A 19,406-nucleotide genomic window follows, 5' to 3' on the forward strand; every position below is an offset into this window, starting at 1 on the left:
TGAAACTGGGACACTTTGAGAAGGGGCAGAATCTCTGGTCAGAAACCTGCTTCTGGTGCACATTTCAGTCCCCAGTGCAAACTCAGGCATGATATGATGGGGGTTTTCTTTGCCTCCTAGCATCTCCCCTGCCAGAGCATTCCTCCCCTGGCCACTCGTCTTTCTAAGAGTGAATTTCCTTTTAGGTGGACCAATATGGAGGGTTTCAGAGTAGCAGCCGTGTTAGTCTGTATTCACAAAAAGAGTACTTATGGCACCTTAGAGACTAACCAATTTATTTGAGCATAAGCTTTCGTGATGCATCCAATGAAATGAGCTGTAGCTCTCGAAAGCTTATGCTCAAATAAATTGGTTAGTCTCTAAGGTGCCACAAGTCCTCCTTTTCTTAATATGGAGGGTGACATTCTCTCTATGCACAGAACAGAGCTGCAGTGCAGGCTTCCCTGCATGCTGTCTGTGAGCCTCCGCCCTGACTGCCGGGACCCACATCCAGCAGGACCGGGGCGCTCAGTCTCCATGGCTTGCTCAATCTCTGGACCCTGCTGAGTGTCTCAACATGGCCACTGGTGATGGTTGTACTGTGGACATCCATGCCCTGGGAACTGCACTCAGTCCAGGAACCGATTTCTCACCCAACAACCATCAAGTGGGAACCACTCCTACTACAGACTCAGATAGGGATTCAAACTGCCAGCCTATTATTTAGAAACCAGGAGCACCCAGTGTGTGCTGGGGGCTCCCAAAACACAGACACAGCCCCTTTCCCAGAGAGCACAAAGGTGAAAGCCTTGAGCTGGCAAGTTCCCATCCTTAATAGATTAATATGCTTCCTCTATTTCATAAGAGCCAGATGGCACCACCTGAAAGGCAGCAAGCCTGCATCCTCTCCACAACACGTGATCCAGACCTGCATGTGCACACAGCACCAGTTTCAGCTCACAGGTGGAATATAGACCTTAGCTTGCCCTCTAAGGTGGGACAGTGACCATTGAGCAGGTCTGAAAAAAGCCCCAGGCAGCAGAGAGGGTTGCCCTTATTTGAGTAACATCTGCAGCTAGGGAGTGGGGTTTACTACTCACCACTCCTTGGGGCCACATCTACGGATTAGCTCTCAACCAGTCTGACAATCCCACCTTCGGCTGCTCCCTCTGAACTCTACTGCTGCCTCTTCAGGGCTCAGGGGGCTCCTTCTTTGGGGCTCCAGCCAGAACACTGTCGTTCTCTCCCTCTGGGGTATCAAAGTCCCACTGGATGATCCACCTCAGGCAGTCTTCCCTTCCACGGTCCAGACTGTCCCACTACCCCACTGGCTGGGGAGGGAACCTGGGTCCATCCACTGCTCAGGGTTCTAGGGACCCTGTGCCCAGCAATTACAGTCTACCCAGCCTCAGACCCTGTTGTCGTTTCCTCTGACTCTCTCCTACCTTCCTTTCTCTGTCTTCTGGCCCACCCCTGGAGGCGCCTCTGCTGCCTGTGGATACTCCACCCTCTCTCAGGTTCTTGCCAGAGTCTATATTCGCAGGCAGGATCCCAGGGCTTATGCCCCTTAGACTAGACTAGACCCAGCTTTCTCTGGGAAGTGACTAGAGAGCTCCTTCCTGCAGTCCTCTCTCTTACTGGCAACATCCTCTTTTTATGCCTGTCCCAGGTCCGCCACCAGCTGGGCTTCATCAGCCCTTTGGCCTAGGGTGACCAGATGTCCTGATTTTATAGGGACAGTCTTACTATTTGGGGCTTTTGCTTATATAGGCACCTCTTATGCCCCACTCCCATCCTGATTTTTCACACTTACCAGCTGGTCACCCTAATTAGGCCCAATCAGCCCTGACACTCCTCCAGGTGCAGCCTGTCACAGGGTTAACTGTGCAGGACTTGTGTGGGGTAGATGCCCCAGCACAGGGTTGTCTGACAATCCAGTAAAGCCTTCCCAGTGGGGACTAGTCTGACCCTATAAGTTTGGTCAATGGGAGAATCTCCTGTGGCCTGGGGAGCCTGGGACAGGGATACCCCCCAAAGAGAGCATCAGAGAAAGAAAGAAAACAAGACAGAGAGCGAGACAAAGTATGTTCAGAACCCCAGCTGAGTGCAGGGCTTTTTCCTTGCAATTAAGTCAGTTTAATGGTTTTCTTTGAGTTGTTTGTTTAAAAGGCCTTCACTGCGCTGCTTAATGGAGTTTCACCAGCGCTCCCCGAAGACTCCAAGATGCCATTAGTATCCCACAGCTCCCATCCTATCCAAACAAGTTCCCCCTCCCCGATGTGTTTACCCTCCCCGAAGAGCAGAGCACAGCGGCGTGCAGAGTCGCCACACCGCCTGCACTTGCTTTTCCGCTGGAGTCTCGAGGCCCCAGGCCGCAATGAATATTCATGGCCCAGATATTAGCAATAACTATTGTGCAATTTGGCCCCAAATATATTTGAGACAGAAGAACCGAGAGCAAGAGAGGTAATTTTTATTCCTGAGCTCTGGGAACAGCTGAATAGCATTTTCCTGCGAGGGACCTGGTGTTTTTTTAAATGCAAATCAGACTCTGGGTTTTGAAAGATGCTGTAAAAAAAAAGGCAGATACAGCAAAGCTTTATCGCCTCGTAACAAACACTGAGCCCAGCGCGTTCCAGTCCATAGAACGCACGCTGGGGAGTCAGGAGATCCCACTTCCACCGGCTCCTTGGCAACCGGGGGCGAGCCCCTGCCCCACTCTGTGCCTCAGTTTCCCCAGCGGTACAAAAAGGGTGTGTGTGTGCGTGGGGGGGGGTAATGCTGCATGTTATTGAGGTTACCTGTTACAGGTTATGATGACATTGGAGCCAGTGGAAGAGCTTAACTAGGACTGACCGACAACGATAATACTTTCTACAGGTTTGACTAGCCTTTCTCTGCCCACCCCTGGGGTGATGGGCTGTTGGCTCCAACCCCCCTCTTGTCCACCCTCAAGTCTTTTCACCTCAGCCCCAACATGCTCCTCCCCTTTATAGCCTCCTGCCCTCCTTCTTCTCCTCACCTGTTCTGTCCCCATTGCCCTTTTCCCTCCCCTTGTGTTTCCGTTTAGCTGATCCCCTTCCCAAACCCCACTCTGCAAACCAAATCTTGATATTAAGTCACCATCACCATCTGCTTGTGAGTTAGACCCTTCCCCTCCCCTGGGCTGTCTTGTCTGTTTAGATGGTAAGCCCTTTGAGGCGGGGCCTGTCTGCTGTTCTGCGTCTGTAAAGCACCTCTCACAATGGGGCTCTGATCTTGGTTGCTTCCAAGTCACGACTGTAATTAACATGACTGCTAATAATATACACTCACCCACCAGGGAAAATTTTCACCGAGCAGTGAAACCTACACTAAGGACCATCTCCTACAGGCAAACCCTTCTCCTATGCCCCCACTTGGAAGTACCAACCACTTTATTTGCCCTTTAGTTAAAAACCTGCCTCTAACTATTGAGAGGCACTGGGGTCTGCTGGAAGGAGCACGGGAGTGTGAGCCTCCTCTACCACTGACTCGCTTATCCTCTTGGGCAAGTCACAGCCCCTCTCTGGGACTCAGTTTCCCCATCTGTCAGATGAGGATAATAATCAGAGCTTAGCACATAATTCATAACAAATAATCTCTTTGATGCAGCTGCTGGGCTGGGCATGAGAAGCTCCATCATACTAATGGCAAAGGGAATTGATCCCAGAAGGGGCACGAAGTTGGATGTCCCAAATACAGCTTTCAATTCAAATATTTTCTTAATTATTCCTCTGCTTATAAAATAAAATCAATAATAATCAGAGATTTTAGCCAGGCAGCACAGTCCAGTGGGCAGGGCATTGAACTGGAAGCCAGGAGACCTAGGATCTCCTCCCAGATCATCCCTCCAGCTGCTGTGAGACTTTGGGCTACTTCCCCACGCGGTGCCTCTGCTCTCCCTCCCATCCTTTGCCTGTCTTGTCTATTTAGATAGTGAGCTCTTTGGGGCAGGTCTGTCTCGTACTATGTGTCTGTATAGCGCCCAGCACAACAATGCAGCACGCTGCCCAAGTGTGGGGCAGATCCCGAGCTGGCGAGAGAGGCCTGGGTGCTTTTTATTGTGGCACAGTTGTCTTCCGTTCCTTCATCTGAGGCTTTCTCTGTACCCCACCCCTGTAGCTGCTTGGAGAGGAGCACAGACTCAGCGGCCTCTCTGCCCACAAGAGCTCACTTGTGACCCCCACACCTGCGTGCCATACCCAGGATCCAATCAAGACTAGTGAGTAGCTATGTCATCCCGCCCTCTCACCTGGGGTGTCCTTTACACTGCTTTGCTGTTGTAGCCTCCACTCCTGGACTGCTCACAAACAGTAAATCATTCCCAGCTATGTCTTTGGGCACTTGCAACCTGCCAGTCACCCGCAGGCTTTTACCAGCCTGAATTATATCAGCACACTCCCGCTCCCAGACTCTTCCCCAGAAACGTGCTGTCCAGGCCCCTCCTGGACAATACAAGCTCATCTAAAGTCCATCATTTTATTAATAGAAATGATATGCACAAATCCTGTTAACCCAAATGGAGTTTGAATGAAGTGTTTGGGAAACACGCTGGTGTGGATAAAACAATACAACAAATTTATCAGCTACAAAGAGATAGATTGTAAGTGGATACAAGTAGCGAGACATAAAAGTCGGAAATGATTACATGAGAAATGAAGATAAAACCGCAACTAACGCCTATGTTAAATTCAAATCAAGTTTCTCTCACCAAGTGCTCTCAATAGTCTTACTGGCAAAACTTCTGGGTCAGGATCCCTACTTCCGTGTAACGACTGCTTCCTTCATTCTTTCCGGAGCAGTCCATCAATGGACAGAGCGTGAGAGAGGAGAAGAGAAGGTGCCGTGGGGTGTTTGTCCCTCACTTTTATAGTGTCAGTCCCCCTCTTAGAAAACATTTCCAGCTGAGCCTTGGTCTACATTACAAAATTACTTTGGTATAACTACATCACCCAGGCGTGTGAATAATCCTCACCCCTGAGCAACACATTTATACCAATCTAAGTGACAGTGTAGTCATAGGCACCGACTCCATGGCTGAGCACCCACCAGCAGCCCCTCTATCAGAGATTCCCCCTCTCCCAGCGCCTCCCGCCCACCGCGAACAGCTGTTTCGCGGTGCGCAGGAGGCTCGAGGGCTGGGGAAGGAGCAAGGAAGCAGCGTGCTTGAGGGAAGGGTGGAAGGGAGTGGGAAGAGGCGGGGCGGGAAGAGGCAGGTGGGGGTGGCGCCTTGGGGGAAGGAGTGGAGTGGGGGTGGGACCTGGGGCAGAGCCAGGGGTCGTGTAAAGTTGGCGCCTCTGAATGTAGGTGACAGCGCTATGTCAGTGGGAGAGCTTCTCCTGCTGCCACAGCTACCACCTCTCCTGGAGGTGGATTAACTCAGCCGACAGGAGACGCTCTCTCCCAGCTGTGTAGAGCATCTTCATTAAAGCATTACAGTGGCGCAGCTGCATTGATGCAGCTGTGCCAATGCAGAGTTTTAAATGTAGACCTGCCCTCGGGTTGAGGAGACAAAAAGTCTCCAGGGGAGGAGATCTCCTGCTGGAACTTCCTTTGTCCTTGAGACTCTGCTTACTGCTTAAAATGCAAAGTAAGCAGAGCACACTTTTGTTTGAGACAGACCTGTCTGCCAACTCCTGATTGGGGAGGGCTGTGGCTTGGAACAGGTGTTATTAATACCATAGAGTGGAATCTTATAACTTTCCATACAATGTTGCCATATGTATTTTATCAGGACAATACTGATCAGCAAATTATGAGTTTTCAAATGATACCTCACGAGGCAGACTTTGCAGAAAGGTTACCACAGTCGTGTGCAAGGGGTGAATACAAGGGTTCAGACCTTCACAGCTGTCACTTCAGGGCTGTATTCTTCCACCCTTCCTGGGCATGGTATTTCAATCCCACTGATCTCTGGCCTTTAAGAACTAGGCTGAGAGTCAGGAGCAGCGGAAGTTCCCTAAAAGTGGCGGGAGGAGCCATCGGCATCTGAACCGTGGCCCTACCCCTGTGCTTGCTCCTCTCTGTCCCCTCCCCCCATTACTTGCCCATCACCCTCCTACTCTTAAAGGTGATAGAGCCAGGGCCCCCCCTGTTCTGGCACCCCTGCTGAGAGTTCAGCACCAAGTTCATTCCACAGAGGCTGCTGAACAAGCTCTCAGCTGATAATAGCTTTCAGTCATTACCCACCAGAGATGGATGTGAACTTGAGACCCAGAGCTCTTTATTCCATGACCAATCCCTCAAGCCACCCAGTCACGCCAGAGGGTGAGCTGTTAACTGAGCTCCTCAACTGCATTTTCGCTGACAGTAACGTCCGAGCAGCTGCCTGACCTAGATACATATATTAAAGGCAAAAATCCCATAAGAGTAATCCAGCGTTAGAGAAAGAAATCAAACCCTCAGAAGTCAGGACAGTCCAGAATTTAAGGGACATTTTCAGACCAAGATATTTAAAGTTAGGTTCCCAAATCCAGATTTAAACACCAAAATATAAGCAGCCTGCAGCTCCCATTGATTTCAACATTATTTGTGGGGGTTCAGCCCCCATCTGAAAATCAGGCCACTTATATGTAGGTACCTAAATTCGAAAGTGGGAGCTTGAACTGGCTGGAAAGTGTTTTATTTCCATTTGACTCCTCAAAAATTGTGGTTGAAAATCTAAATATGTCAGTTCTGGGCTGAAATATTTTGAGTGTTCACATTTTTTGGGGACAAAAACTAATCAAAATTTTCCGCAAAAAGAAGACACTTTTTTTTTGGCGGGGGAGGGGGGGTCAGCAGATAGGGCTAAAAACCTAACTTTTTGGAATGTTCTGACTGCTGTGTTTCTCAACCTTAATGCTCCTGTAACAATAGGTTTTGTATTTCCTTAGGGGTTTTGTGAAAGAAAAGAAAAGAAAACTTTAATACAATCACACCTGATTTAGGCATCTTTAAAGGAAACATCCTTAAATGAGATTCCCTTAATCCAACCATCCTTAACTTGGATCTCCTTAACTGAAGCATCTTTAACTCCTCCTGAGAGGGTGTTGCTGGAGGGGGTGCCTTGGAGGAGGAAGGGAGCACTGGGTGCAGGAGGCTCAAATGGCAGACTCAGAAAACAGAGGGAGTAGTGGGCAGAGGAAGTACTGGGGGAGAAGGTGCAGCAAGACAGAAGTGGGTGGGTAGAGGGAAGCAGGAGCAGGTGGGGGAGAGACAGGCAGGCAGTGGAGAACAGGAGGTGACGCTGTGAAATGGAAGAGGAAGCAGGAGGCAGGATAAGGAGAAGTGGGTGCAGATTGAGCAGATGAATCAAGTAGAAGCCAGCCAGATTCAAGGGACTAAGAGGTGCTTGGGGCGGGGGCAGGGTGCAGAATCCCCTGGCTGCCCCTACATGTAGGAGCTGGAGAGGGGACATGCCGCTGTTTCCGGGAGCTGTGTGGAGCCATGGCACGCATGGAGCGGGGCAAGCCCCAGACCCTGCTCCCTAGCTGGAGCTTGAGGGCCAGATTAAAACATCTGAAGGGCTGGATGTGGCTCCCGGACCATAGTTTGCCCACCCCTGTGTTAGTTACACCTGTGCAACTCTGTTGCCTTTAATGTAACAGGGTAGGAGTTAGCTCATTAGGTGATGATACACCTACGCCCTTCAGAGTAGGGACTCTATGCCCAGGTCTCCATTGCTCTCCGCCTTGCTGTCGTGTAGTCATTTATACCAGTGCAAAGTGAGTGAGCGGGTGCAGAAAGCTACCAAATCACAATGGCTGCATTTCACATACACTTTGCACTGGTATAAACTACTACACACAATACAGGGCAATGAAATATCAAGAGATCAGTGCTCACAGTCTGGGCCAGGTTTGCAAACCAGCTTGGCATGCTGGGTGCACACTGGGGGCTAAGCGCTCGAAAACCTGGCCCTGAGCTCTTTGGAAAATCAGACCCCACGTCTTCCTATCTGTCTTTACAGCACCTATCCCATTCTGCGTGCTACTGCTCTATAAATTCTACAGCATAACAACAATGATCCTGATTTTCAGCGCTGCTGAGTGCCACATCCCCCGTGGAAGTCAGTGGGACCTGCGGGTGTGCAGAACATATGCAAACCAGGCTCACTAACCCAGCCATAAGTTAGTAGTGCCCTCGGTATTCCTGAATGGCGCTGTCCCCCCAGCGAGGCTGTGCAAGCTCCACCTTAGTGCCCCAGGAGAAGAGGGTTTTGCATTGCTCATCATCCCTCTTCAAACGCCACTCGTTTGTGTTGTGCGTCTATTTCATTCTCGTGGGAGAATTTCAAATGAAAAAGACCATGGGCCAAGTTCACATCTGGTGTAAAGCAACCTGGCTCCATTGACTTCAGCAAAGTTAGGCCAATTTACATCCGCTGAAGCTGAAGCTGTGGCCCGCCTACAGAAATATGGGGCGGGAGGCATTTTGCATGGTAACTGTGTGGCTAATAAACCTTTTGTCCCCAGTCTGCAATAGCTGAGACAGAGTTATCTCAGCCACAGCTATTTATATATTGGGACGCTAAGCAGCTAAGTGCTCCTTTCATCTCCAGGTCCTTCAACCGAACCAAGAAAAACAGCCTGCCTTAGAAGGTGAAATGGAATAAAAACCCATACTGTTTTCTTACCCAGCGCAAGCAGGAAATACTTCTGCTTATGCACAGCCAAAGCCTTGTTTCATTTAATGCAAACATTGCAGCTCACAGGGAGGCTTCAGCCCTTGCTCGAAGCACAGTGCTGGGGAAGGGACCTCTCTGTGCTACAGGGGAGGAAACCAAGGAGCGCTCACTGGTTCCCTAGACACTATGGCGATTGGTAGTATATAAATACCATGGATGAGAGATGAACTAGACTGATAGATAAGAGACAGATAAACAAGTTAGATATAGGAAAGAGATGGATTAGACAAGAGATCAATTCAATGTAGCTAGCTAACTAGATAAAGAGACAAGATATAAATAGAAATCATGTGTAGATACATAGATAAGACAAGTCATCAAGTTAGATAGAGATGAGAGAGAGAATCTATAGATAGGAAACAGATTAGATACACTGATCGATGAAACATGGCCACATAGAGTTAGAACTAGATTAGACACTTGTGAGGTTCAAACGTGTGTTAGTTTCTCACAGGGATAGCTCAGTGGTTTGAGCATTGGCCTGCTAAACTAAACCCAGGGTTGTAAATTCAATCCTTGAGGGGGGCCATTTAGGGATCTGGGGCAAAAATTGGAGATTGGTTCTGATTTGAGCAGGGGGTTGGACTAGATGATCTCCTGAGGTCCCTTCCAACCCTGATATTCTATGAGTACAGGAGCTCTGGGCTGCTGCCTGGCTTTGGATTTGTTGGTTAATTTTATTCCCCTGGCCAGCCTGGAAGCAGGCACTAGAATGACTTGTTTCAGAGACAATTCAGGGGGGCAATTTCCTACATTCAGTGCCCCCTTTGGAAGAGCAATGGTTTAAATTAAAGGGGAAACTGCTTCAGAAAACTCCAGAAAAATTTGGCAAACCCCCCAAAAAAGTTACAGAACGCCAGCAGAGCCCCACCGCAGAGGTTCTGCCATCCCCGGTGAAAGGTCAGCTTTATAGCCAGAAGATCATACAGAAGAAATGCAGCCCCATGACTGCCTCTTGCTGCAAGAAAGGGGAAAGGGACCTTTCCATTCAGTCATGTTTCCTATAGTGGAGCTTTGGGAGGCTGACAGGCAGGTTAGGAGCAAGACGTCATCTCCTGATTGAACATCTGGGATCTAGATGCCAGCAGCTGGCTGACAGATCACCCACCAGCTTTTCAAACAGAGACGGGGTGGGGTGGGGGTGTGTGGAAAGGAGAGGAGTGAAGAGGAGAGACTAGGGGAAACAGAGGGAAAGAAACAGTGTGGGAGAGAAAGAGGAGGGTCAGAGAAAGACAATAAAGGAAAGCCCAGTACGAATCCGGTACCTAGATACTATGCTGAAGGGTATACAAAAGACACACGGGAAGACATATAGACAGGGGTGCTTGGCTCATGTTCAGAATGAATACCTAGGGAAACTTTCCTGTGTGGGAAAAAGGAAAAGCAAATAAAGGGAATGAGAAGGTACAAAGACTAGCTGGGGCCATGCTGTTAAAAGCTCAGGCTGCTGGATGCTCAGGCTGCCATGAGAATCCAGGGCTGATGCTGCTGATGGGCTGAAAGAGGGGGGGAACCGATGGCTGCTTGTTCAAATGCCATGAAAAATCAGTAGCTGCCAGGCCTCGTGCTTCAGCCTCCAAGCGCCATCCATGTCCCAGGCTCTCCAGGCTGACTGAGCCATGCTCTCCCCAGTGCTGTTTACATTTGAGGAACGCTGCAGTGACACAGAATTAAGCCTGGGGAAAGGGGACTTTATTAGAGTCTGCAAAGCAGGGCCTGTCGCTGTTCAAACCACTTCACAGATAAAACCGTCAGGCTCGTGCTTCTACAGAAGCACCGCCAGCACCGGCAGGAGTCCCCACCACCAGCACAAGTGAGCCTGCCAGGAGATTGGGAGCTTCAGCTGGTTGTAGAGGGAGAGTTTGGAATATGCCTCACCCTTCTTCCTTCTGTCTGGTCTCTTAGCTCTGGGCCTACGATGGGGAGTGGAGGGCAGGGTGTGGACACGGGAGAACAAAGGGTGCGGAGCATGAAGGGCTGAAGTGTGGAGTCACAAAACATCCAGATATACTGTCTGGTTGCAGCCCGGCTGTTTTCCACACCAGCCTCTTTGGAGGGAGGGTCCCAGCCATTGGGAAGTAAAGAATAGCACCAGGAAACAGCCAGAGCCCATCTGACCACAGAGGGCCCAGCCCAGCCTGGATGGAGCATGACAGAATTGTAGCCTTTCTAGCACGAGGGACTCAAAGCATCACAAGATGGAGCCACCCTGACAGCTTTGTGGTGGTTGGTCAGTCCCAAATGGACTTGGAACGTGCGGGTTAGCCTGAGTGCGGGTATAATTAGATCCCTCTCACTTCTTTGTGATTTTGGCACATTCTACCGGCCTGCAAAGAGGATCAGAGCCTTGCTGCTACTGAGAGGTGATGGACTGTCTCCATACAGCCTCGCAATCTCCTGTCAGGTAGGGAAATCACATTATCCCCATTTTGCTGGCAGGGAAACTGAGGCACACAGACATTCTGGGATAGTGAGCCAGTGGCAGAGCCAGGACTAAAACCCAAGTCCTCTCCCTTAATCACTGGGCCCTGCTTCCTTCCTCTGCAGCTGGAGTGGGAGAGGAGTCGGCAGCCTGACCCCATACAGACACCCTGTGCACATGCTCAGTTTGGCTGGGGGCGGGCGGTCGAGCTGGGTGAAATTCCAGAACTCTTTTTTTCCACTGAAAAAACCCCACAGATTCAGCAGCAATGAAACGTTCTGTGAATCTGCGTCAGCGCGAATTGCACCAAGAGCCCCCAGCCCCTAGAAAACATTCAGGGGAAAATCAAAACGTTTCATCTGGACATTTCTCAAAACAAAATGCTTGGTCCAACACTTCCTGTCATTTCATTTACAAATTCAAAAAAAGCTGAGAAAGGATCAGCGTCGAAACAACGTTGCAGTTGCTGCTTCAGCTCCCCGAAAAGTTCAACATTTGTTGATTTCAGTCCGACCTGAAGTGCTTTTTCGGTTTGCTTTTCAAAATTGCCACCGCACCACAGAATCTGTTCCTTGCCCAGCTTTGACGGTAGCCCCGCTCTGAGCCCATGGACCCATTCCCAGGCTCCTGCCTGCAGGGGCCCGTGCGCCAGGGCGAGGTGCAGCCGCACAGCCCAGACAGCGAATAAGAGACAGGTGCAGGGACGGCGAGAGGGCAGGGGAGTCTGGGCTGCCTTAGCAATGACTTGCAGGCTGGGAACAGGGCCTGCCTCGCTATGACCTGCCATTCCACCGAGCCTGGAAACAAAACCTCCTTGACTCCAGGCAGCTCACAGAGGTTCCCGCCGCCTGCTCCTCGAATGAATTGCACAGCACGATATGGAATTAATAAAATCCAAGTTATTAATTGTCTACAACAATTAGCCAGGATGCCTGGGCCTTCAGGCACCTTGGTTACGTGTGGGAGCCAATTAGAGCCTCATACATATTCATGTTGTTTAATCCAAGAGCACTGCTCCCCCATCCCTCCCCCCGTCCCGGGAAGTTGATGGGAAGTTTCCTTTCCTTTCACATTAGACTGAAATCAAATATTTGATGTGGCCATAATTAAAGGGCTGCGCACATCTGAGAGAGCAGGATTGGAATGCTCTGCGGATCCCCGAAACTGGGTGCCTGAATGAGTTTTGCAAGGCCTTTTGCTGGACTCCTCTCTGCAGTCCCCAGGCTCAGCTGCCCAGCTCAGAGAAGCAGCAGGCAACCAAGTGGTGGATTCTCAGGCAGCCTTGCCTCTCTCTACAGATCTCAAGGAGCAGGAGACCCTGTTGCGGCTTGCAGCATGCCATGGATTCAACTGCAAGGGGATCAGGCCTTCCAGTCACCTAACTAGCAACACCAGGGTTTGATCCTCCCATGGGTGTAAGTCACCGCAGCTCCGATGAATCACATGGAGTGACGCCAGTTTCCACCAGCAGAGCCCTGGCCAGTAATTACTGTAGTGTTAGCACCTTCCCACGAGGGAGGCATTAAGGATTGATCGGGCCCAACCAGCCAACTCCAAATGGCCTTTAAATATGCGATGGAGTGTGCAGAAGAGCAGCCTGCAGGGGATGAGGCTCGGGTGCTGGCGGGTATGTGATGACAGTGCTGTATCACAAGGGCAGGTGGTTACAACCCTCAATGGGGAAGAGCGTAGCTGCGGGCAATCCCCAGGCTGCGTGTGGAACGCTGCTCCAGAGGCCGTGGGCATGCTGCTCAGGCCAAGGCTCACACTCAGAGCTGCCTAGCACAGAGGGCCCTCTAGGGAAGGGGGTTACGGTGCCACTTCTGAGCCCTACACCCTAGCCAGTAATTAACCATCTCTGTTCTAGAGATGGATGGGAAGCTCCCCGAGCACAGGCCCACAGGGCTTGCTGCTATTAGTCAATGCTGATGCTAGCTTTATTAGTCCTTCACTTTAATGAGCCCTAAAGACACTGATAAATTATTGAGGAAATCAAACGCGAGGCACTCCCGGGAGCCATGTGGCAGGAGGCCAGCAGCAGGCCAGAGCACCCAACTCCAGGAGAATCTTCTCAGCCCCATGGCATTCCCAGAGTCCTCAGAGCCCTCTCTGGGACAATGCTCTGTATGAAACGCGGCTGCCAGGCACGGTTTGTTTGGGCTGTCTTGCTGATGCGCCCATGGACGCATCTGGCAGATGTGCAAGGTGGAGGCAGTAGGCATGCAGAGCTAGTTTTAGTGAGAACAATGGGAGAAATCGGACCCCGGAGCCAGCTAATCCCAGAGCTGGAGAATACTCTGTGCTTTGACCTCTGCCTCTGCAACACAAGCCTCCCGTTGATCTCTGTCTCATCCTCCCCCTTGCTCTCTCCCTGTAATGATCCTCACTTGGGGCTTGGTTGGGAGGCATAGCCTAGTGGTCAGAGCTACGACCTGTGACCGGCACAGGGGTTGTTGGTGGGGGAACCCGAGCCCTCCCAGCCCAGGGCCCTTTGCGGCTATCAGCAACTGATGCTGCTCATTCTGCTCTCCCTGGGGTGCTCACTCTGCCCTCTCCCGCTCAGTCCAAGGCTTTGCTCTGCTGGGGTAGTCCAAACCAAGAGAATTAAAAGGGAATCCCAATGTCCAGGGTCCATACATGGGGGAGAGGGGAACGCTTCCCTCTCTGACAGTTTCTGGGGTGGGTCCTCCCTTCCCTCAGGGAGGGGCCTTTGGGGAAGCGATCTTAGCAATTTCAGCCTTCCCTCTGCTCTGCTGAGGTGGCAGGTCTGCTCTCTTCCAAGTCTGCCCCCAAAGGAGCTGTTTCCCTGTCTTTTAATTCCTCCTCCAGATGGAGCTTTTGCTGCAGGTGTAGCAGGGTGAGGCTGTCTGGGCCCAAAGTAATTTGTTAACCCCTTGCTGCCCCGTGTGGGGTTTGTATACCCCATCACACCCCCGCATGGGGTTCAGCTTCCTGGCTGAGACATGTCTGATTCTACCCTAAAGGCTGTACACACAGTTGTATGGGCATACGCTTGCCTTCCTCTTTCATTGGGGGGGGGGTCTCTTTGCATGTCTCCCTTTGCCACAATGACCCCCCCCCCCGCCAGCCTGCTCCCTAATATTGTCCTTTGCAGAGGCCCCATCCAGCCCTCCTCTCCCAAACGAGCTCCTATCACAGCTCAGCTGGGCTGCTCCTAGTTCCAGAGGGTTAGGAAATACAATTCTTTGTGGCCCTTGTCAGAGAACAGGCTGCTAGACCCTGAGGGCTATCTGACCTCTGCTTTGGTTAGCTGGGACACACAGCTGCTGTTTCGTGTTTACACAGGTGAATTGAGGAGGTAGAAATCAAAACATTCTGAACAGGCTGCCCACCTAGTACAGGCTCGGCCAGGGTCCATTTGATTTGGTGTGGTTTACTGTTGATTTAGTTGTAAGAGTTTCCCATTTAGAGCCCTGATTCCAAAGCATGTTACCCTTCAGGAATATTAAGCCCCGCCCGAAGCCTGCCAAGTGGCTACTTTGGGGCAACGTAGCTAGCAGTAAGCAGACAGAAGGTATCTATGAATTGGGCCTGTGGCATCATTAACACCCATGCACAGCGGCCATCAAATGCTCCCAGAGCAAAATGGTAGAGTTTCCCTCTCCCTTTGCACAGCTGTAAATGACATGAGGTGCAAGGCGACGGAGTCTATCAGGCCTGAAAGCTTTACGTCTTGCTCTGAATCCTTATGGAGCATTGCTGTATGCAGTTTCAAAGGTGCTACGTCCTACCCAGTAAGCAGCTGCATTCTAGTGTGGGTGAAGCGTTTCCTGAACACGTCTGGAGTCTGTGAAGCATTTTAGAATGAAAGGAACTATAAAAAAAGCAAGATATTGTTATGGGATTCTACTCCTAGACAAGCTAAATAACAGAGGCATCTCGTTCTAAATCTGCTGCATAATGAGAAGAAAATGGAAAAGTTCCCTGTCGCACTTAATTGTTTATATACACACTTCTGAAAGGTCTGAGAAGCCTGGTTTTCTTCATATTCCACGCCAAGATCTTGCAGTCCAAATTATTTTTTAAAAAAAAATCTTAATTTGAGCTAAGTGGAGAGACAGTTCCAAAATATAGTGCATGAATCATGTTTCATGATGAACACAATATGTCTATCAGGATATTTTGATCCTTTTCAATGTAGGATTGGGTCATTTTTACCATTAGGATCATTATTAATGTTTTCTGACATTTGCAAGAATGTGTGGTTTTCCATTTCATTCTTAACTAGGAGGTGAGCTGCTGTCTTTTGTTTCCCTCCTGAAAGGAAACTGAACCAATGAAGTATCCCAAGATGAGGTGAGACTGGCAGTTTGTTTCAATATGACAAGAATAAGGAAAGGCGTTTCCTCATTGTATACGTATGTTAAAAATTGGAACAAAGATACACTTAGGAGATCACAGATCTATGCAATGATCACATCCTGTAGGTTCCCTGCTTAGAACTCCTCTTGTTCCTTCCCTGCTTCTTTCCCTTTCTTGGGTCCAATGTTAAATCCATAATCTGCTCCAGAGATGTATTCTCCCGTTGACCATTAGGATTTCTCTGGGCTGTGGTGTGCACAATGATGTTACAAACACGTTATTTATCGAGCACACCAGAGTGACTCCTGCTCAGTCAGCGCTGGCTGCTGGGTAAATAAATCCCTGGTTTGTGTTTAGGAAACAAAGCTCTTTTTGTCATACAAGGGCCCAGCTGAAGCTTTTGAAACCATCAATTTTTCACGTCACTAATGTCTGCCTTTGTCTTCTGCACCCAACAGCTTCCAGAACGGGCCTGATTGATTTTGTCTTTCAAATTGTTTGAACTATTCCATCAGTTGGGTCAGGAACATACTGGCCCAGTGGTTCAAGAGCAGCTAGTGATTGGGTAGGTGACTCAGGTTTGGCAGGGGATGCCAGAAAGGTGGGTTCTCAGGAAGGGCTGAGTACTTCCCTCTGGAAACCAGGCTCCGCTAAGGCATCTCAAACCGGGTGCCCAAAATCACTTTTGGGAATCATGGCCAAAGTATTTGTCCTTCCAAATTTGTCCACACTTGGCATGTTTCCCACTGTCCTTTTGCTCTGTGTTTGTACTGACGTAGCCCCTATCGGCATGAGTTAAGGATCAGGGCCCCATTGTGCCAGGCGCTGTACAAATAAATAATCCAGTAATAATAAAATGCTATTATAGCAACTCTTGGCTGGGAAAGGGAAAGTATTTAATGTTTTAAAAAAATAAAACACCAATTAAAAGAAGATAATTGAGCTGTAAAGCTTTGGCTAGGAGTGACCACCCCAATGCACTAACATACGGGTAGTTCTCCAGGCCCCAGCACCATAGGTAGTCTCTGCCCTGAGCTTTTCCTTAATATTTGCCATGAGTGCAGCTCCACTGATGATGGTAGAAGTCTAGCATCAACAGGGCACAGGTGTTTTACCGTCTTCAGTGTGCTGAGGCTTAGCCAGTAAGGTGGCCAAAATGCTAGCAACCTGGGCTACTCTGTTGTTGGAGCAAGGAACAAAAAGGCACACAACCGGGGCCGGATTATTCACTGTTAATCCTGATTTATGCCATGTGACTCCATGAACCTCAATGGAGTCAGTCCTGATTTACACCAGTAAAAGTGAGATCAGAATCAGGCTTCACATTTCAAGAGTGAGAATAACTTTCCACCCAGAAGGTCCCGCCCTTTATCCAGAATCCTATACAAACACCTCCCGGCTTTCTCTAGGTCCTGGGGGAGCAGAAGCTTGATTATTCCACTGCTGCTACCGTGGAGGAGCGGTGCTGGTGGCAGGGCAAAGTTCAGAAACTTTAAGGGAAAAGGTCAGTGCAGACAACCCCAGACAGTCTCCTGGCCAGTGCCTGGGCAGCAAGGTAACAGGAGTGCATACCAGGATGGGGATGCCTGCACTGAAAGCTAGCTCCACACAGTCCTACGTGGTTACACAGTCATTTGCTATATTTGTTCCAGTGCAGATAGGCTCTGCAAAGGAGGTAAGGCCATGGCCTGGCCTTGCCCTGCTCCCCTAGCTGGTGTATAAGGCCTTTGGTGCATGCTGTATCCTGTCAGAGAGTGAAACAGGGGCTGCTCTGGGCTTCACTCCCACAGTGATTTGATCCAAAGCCAGTGGAAAGGGGGCTACCTGAAAGGGGGTTCCGAAGAGGATGGCTCTAGACTGTTCTCAATGGTAGCAGATGACAGAACGAGGAGTAATGGTCTCAAGTTGCAGTGGGGGAGGTTTAGATTGGATATTAGGAAAAACTTTTTCACTAAGAGGGTGGTGAAACACTGGAATGCGTTACCTAGGGAGGTGGTAGAATCTCCTTCCTTAGAGGTTTTTAAGGTCAGGCTTGACAAAGCCCTGGCTGGGATGATTTAACTGGGAATTGGCCCTGCTTCGAGCAGGGGGTTGGACTAGATGACCTTCTGGGGTCCCTTCCAACCCTGATATTCTATGATTCTATGAAAGATTCCCATTCACTCCAATGGACCAGGCTCCTAGTGCTCCTCAGTGCCTGCCCTGGGTACCAGTGCCCTGACCCACAGCACACTCCTGCCCAACACAAGCAGAGTGGTCAACGGCCTCGTCTTGCCCATACAGGCTCAGAGGCTGCTTAGCTCAGTGATTAGCTCATAGGTTGGGGTTTTCCAGCAGTTCCAATTATGTTGTAATCCCCAGCCAGTAAACAGCTTCATTTGATCTCTCATCAATTTCATTTCACTTCCCCAACTGTCTTCTCCTCTCCCTCCGCTTCCTGGTTTATATATAAATATATTTCCTTTTATCACTGGGTTTCTGCCTATTAGGGGGACTGTACAGAAGGGAAAATAAACAGACCATTATTTGATGTTGCATTTTCTGTTTAGAAGTTTGTTTCCCTTTCTTCTTCCCTTGCATCAATATTAACATGTTGATTCATAAGCAAAAAAAACCCCACTACAAATACGTTTTTTTTATTTAAATCAGGAAATTCAAAGTTTTGGTTCCCACAGCAACTGAAACTTGGCCACATTTATTACAGCCTGGGAATTTATTGCCAAAGGCAGCAATCAACTGTGCATGAGGGGGCAGAGTTACCCAGCCGTGGGAGGGCAACATAACTTTGAAATCGTTGCAGGGCATAGAAACTCTCACGCAGAACTCTGTGTTAGCATTTAATCCCCAGAGATCATGGGCTGTCGGGACACAAATGGGTCCAGCACAGACACACACAGAACCACTTGGTTGGGACCAGAGAGAGGTCACCCACGGCGCAGAACCACTGGAGAAGTGGAGTCACAGCACATTGTACTCGCAGACCCTAAGCCATTCTACAACCGGAAGAGCCGTCACAGAACCTGGAAGCGTGAGCCCTACACCTATACACACAGCCAGCGAGAGAGTCCCAGGCCTGATAGATTCAAGCGTCATACTTTCAGCTGTACACAGGTACAGTGAGCGGTCACAAGACTCCATTAATCCTGCAGATCCCCAGTGTGAGCCCTTCGCCTGAGCCAGCCAGGTGGGATCACAGACCCCACCATAGCACTGAAGCGTGGCTGTGCACCAGTCACCTGTCTGCAACACCAGGGGAAGCATCACAGACTCTGTGATGCTCACAAACCCTGGCCGCACTCCATCCCCCCATTCCCAAGCTGGCGTGTCATGTTAACTTTCAGGCCTGACTCAGCCCGACTCCTTGGAAAGGACTGGAGCCCTCTGGGGCACACAGACAATGCAAGAAGCCTCTGAAAGCAGAAGCCCTCAAACACTCTCCGCAATCAGCTTTTCTACGGTGGGGAGGCCAGTGTCGCCAGCCAGTGAAGAGAACTGCTTTAAGCCAGCTCTGCATCCCAAAGGGCCTGGGTTGAATTATTCTAATTTATACCATGAGATGAAAGACCAACAGGCTCATTTCTAATGTCAGTTTCCTCAGACAGAGTGGGTCAGGTGCTCAGGCTCTTTCCAAGAGCTGGGAACTAATTAGTCCTAAATTCTACCCCTGACAAACCCACACCCAGTAAACATGAAAGGCGAACACACTGCAAATGGCTCCGTACTGGGGCCCTTTCCAAGGGCAGATCTGCCGGGTGCCGCCACTTCAGAGGGCTGGAGCACCCTGGTCACATTTACACGGGACAGCGAGGCGGAGGAGGAGGAAGAGGAAGAGGGAACCTTGCTCTACAGGTCCAGAGGAGGAAGGGAAGACAAATGCAATAGTGCTACTCTGCCTGGGAAGATGGCTCCCCTGCATGGGGGCCTTGGCAAGGCCAGGAGTAACGAGGAACACCCAACAGAATGGGGGTCTGCACAATGGGCTTTGGGGACCTT

Source organism: Lepidochelys kempii, chromosome 18, assembly GCF_965140285.1.
Source record: "Lepidochelys kempii isolate rLepKem1 chromosome 18, rLepKem1.hap1, whole genome shotgun sequence".
In the NCBI taxonomy this organism is placed as follows: domain Eukaryota; kingdom Metazoa; phylum Chordata; order Testudines; family Cheloniidae; genus Lepidochelys; species Lepidochelys kempii.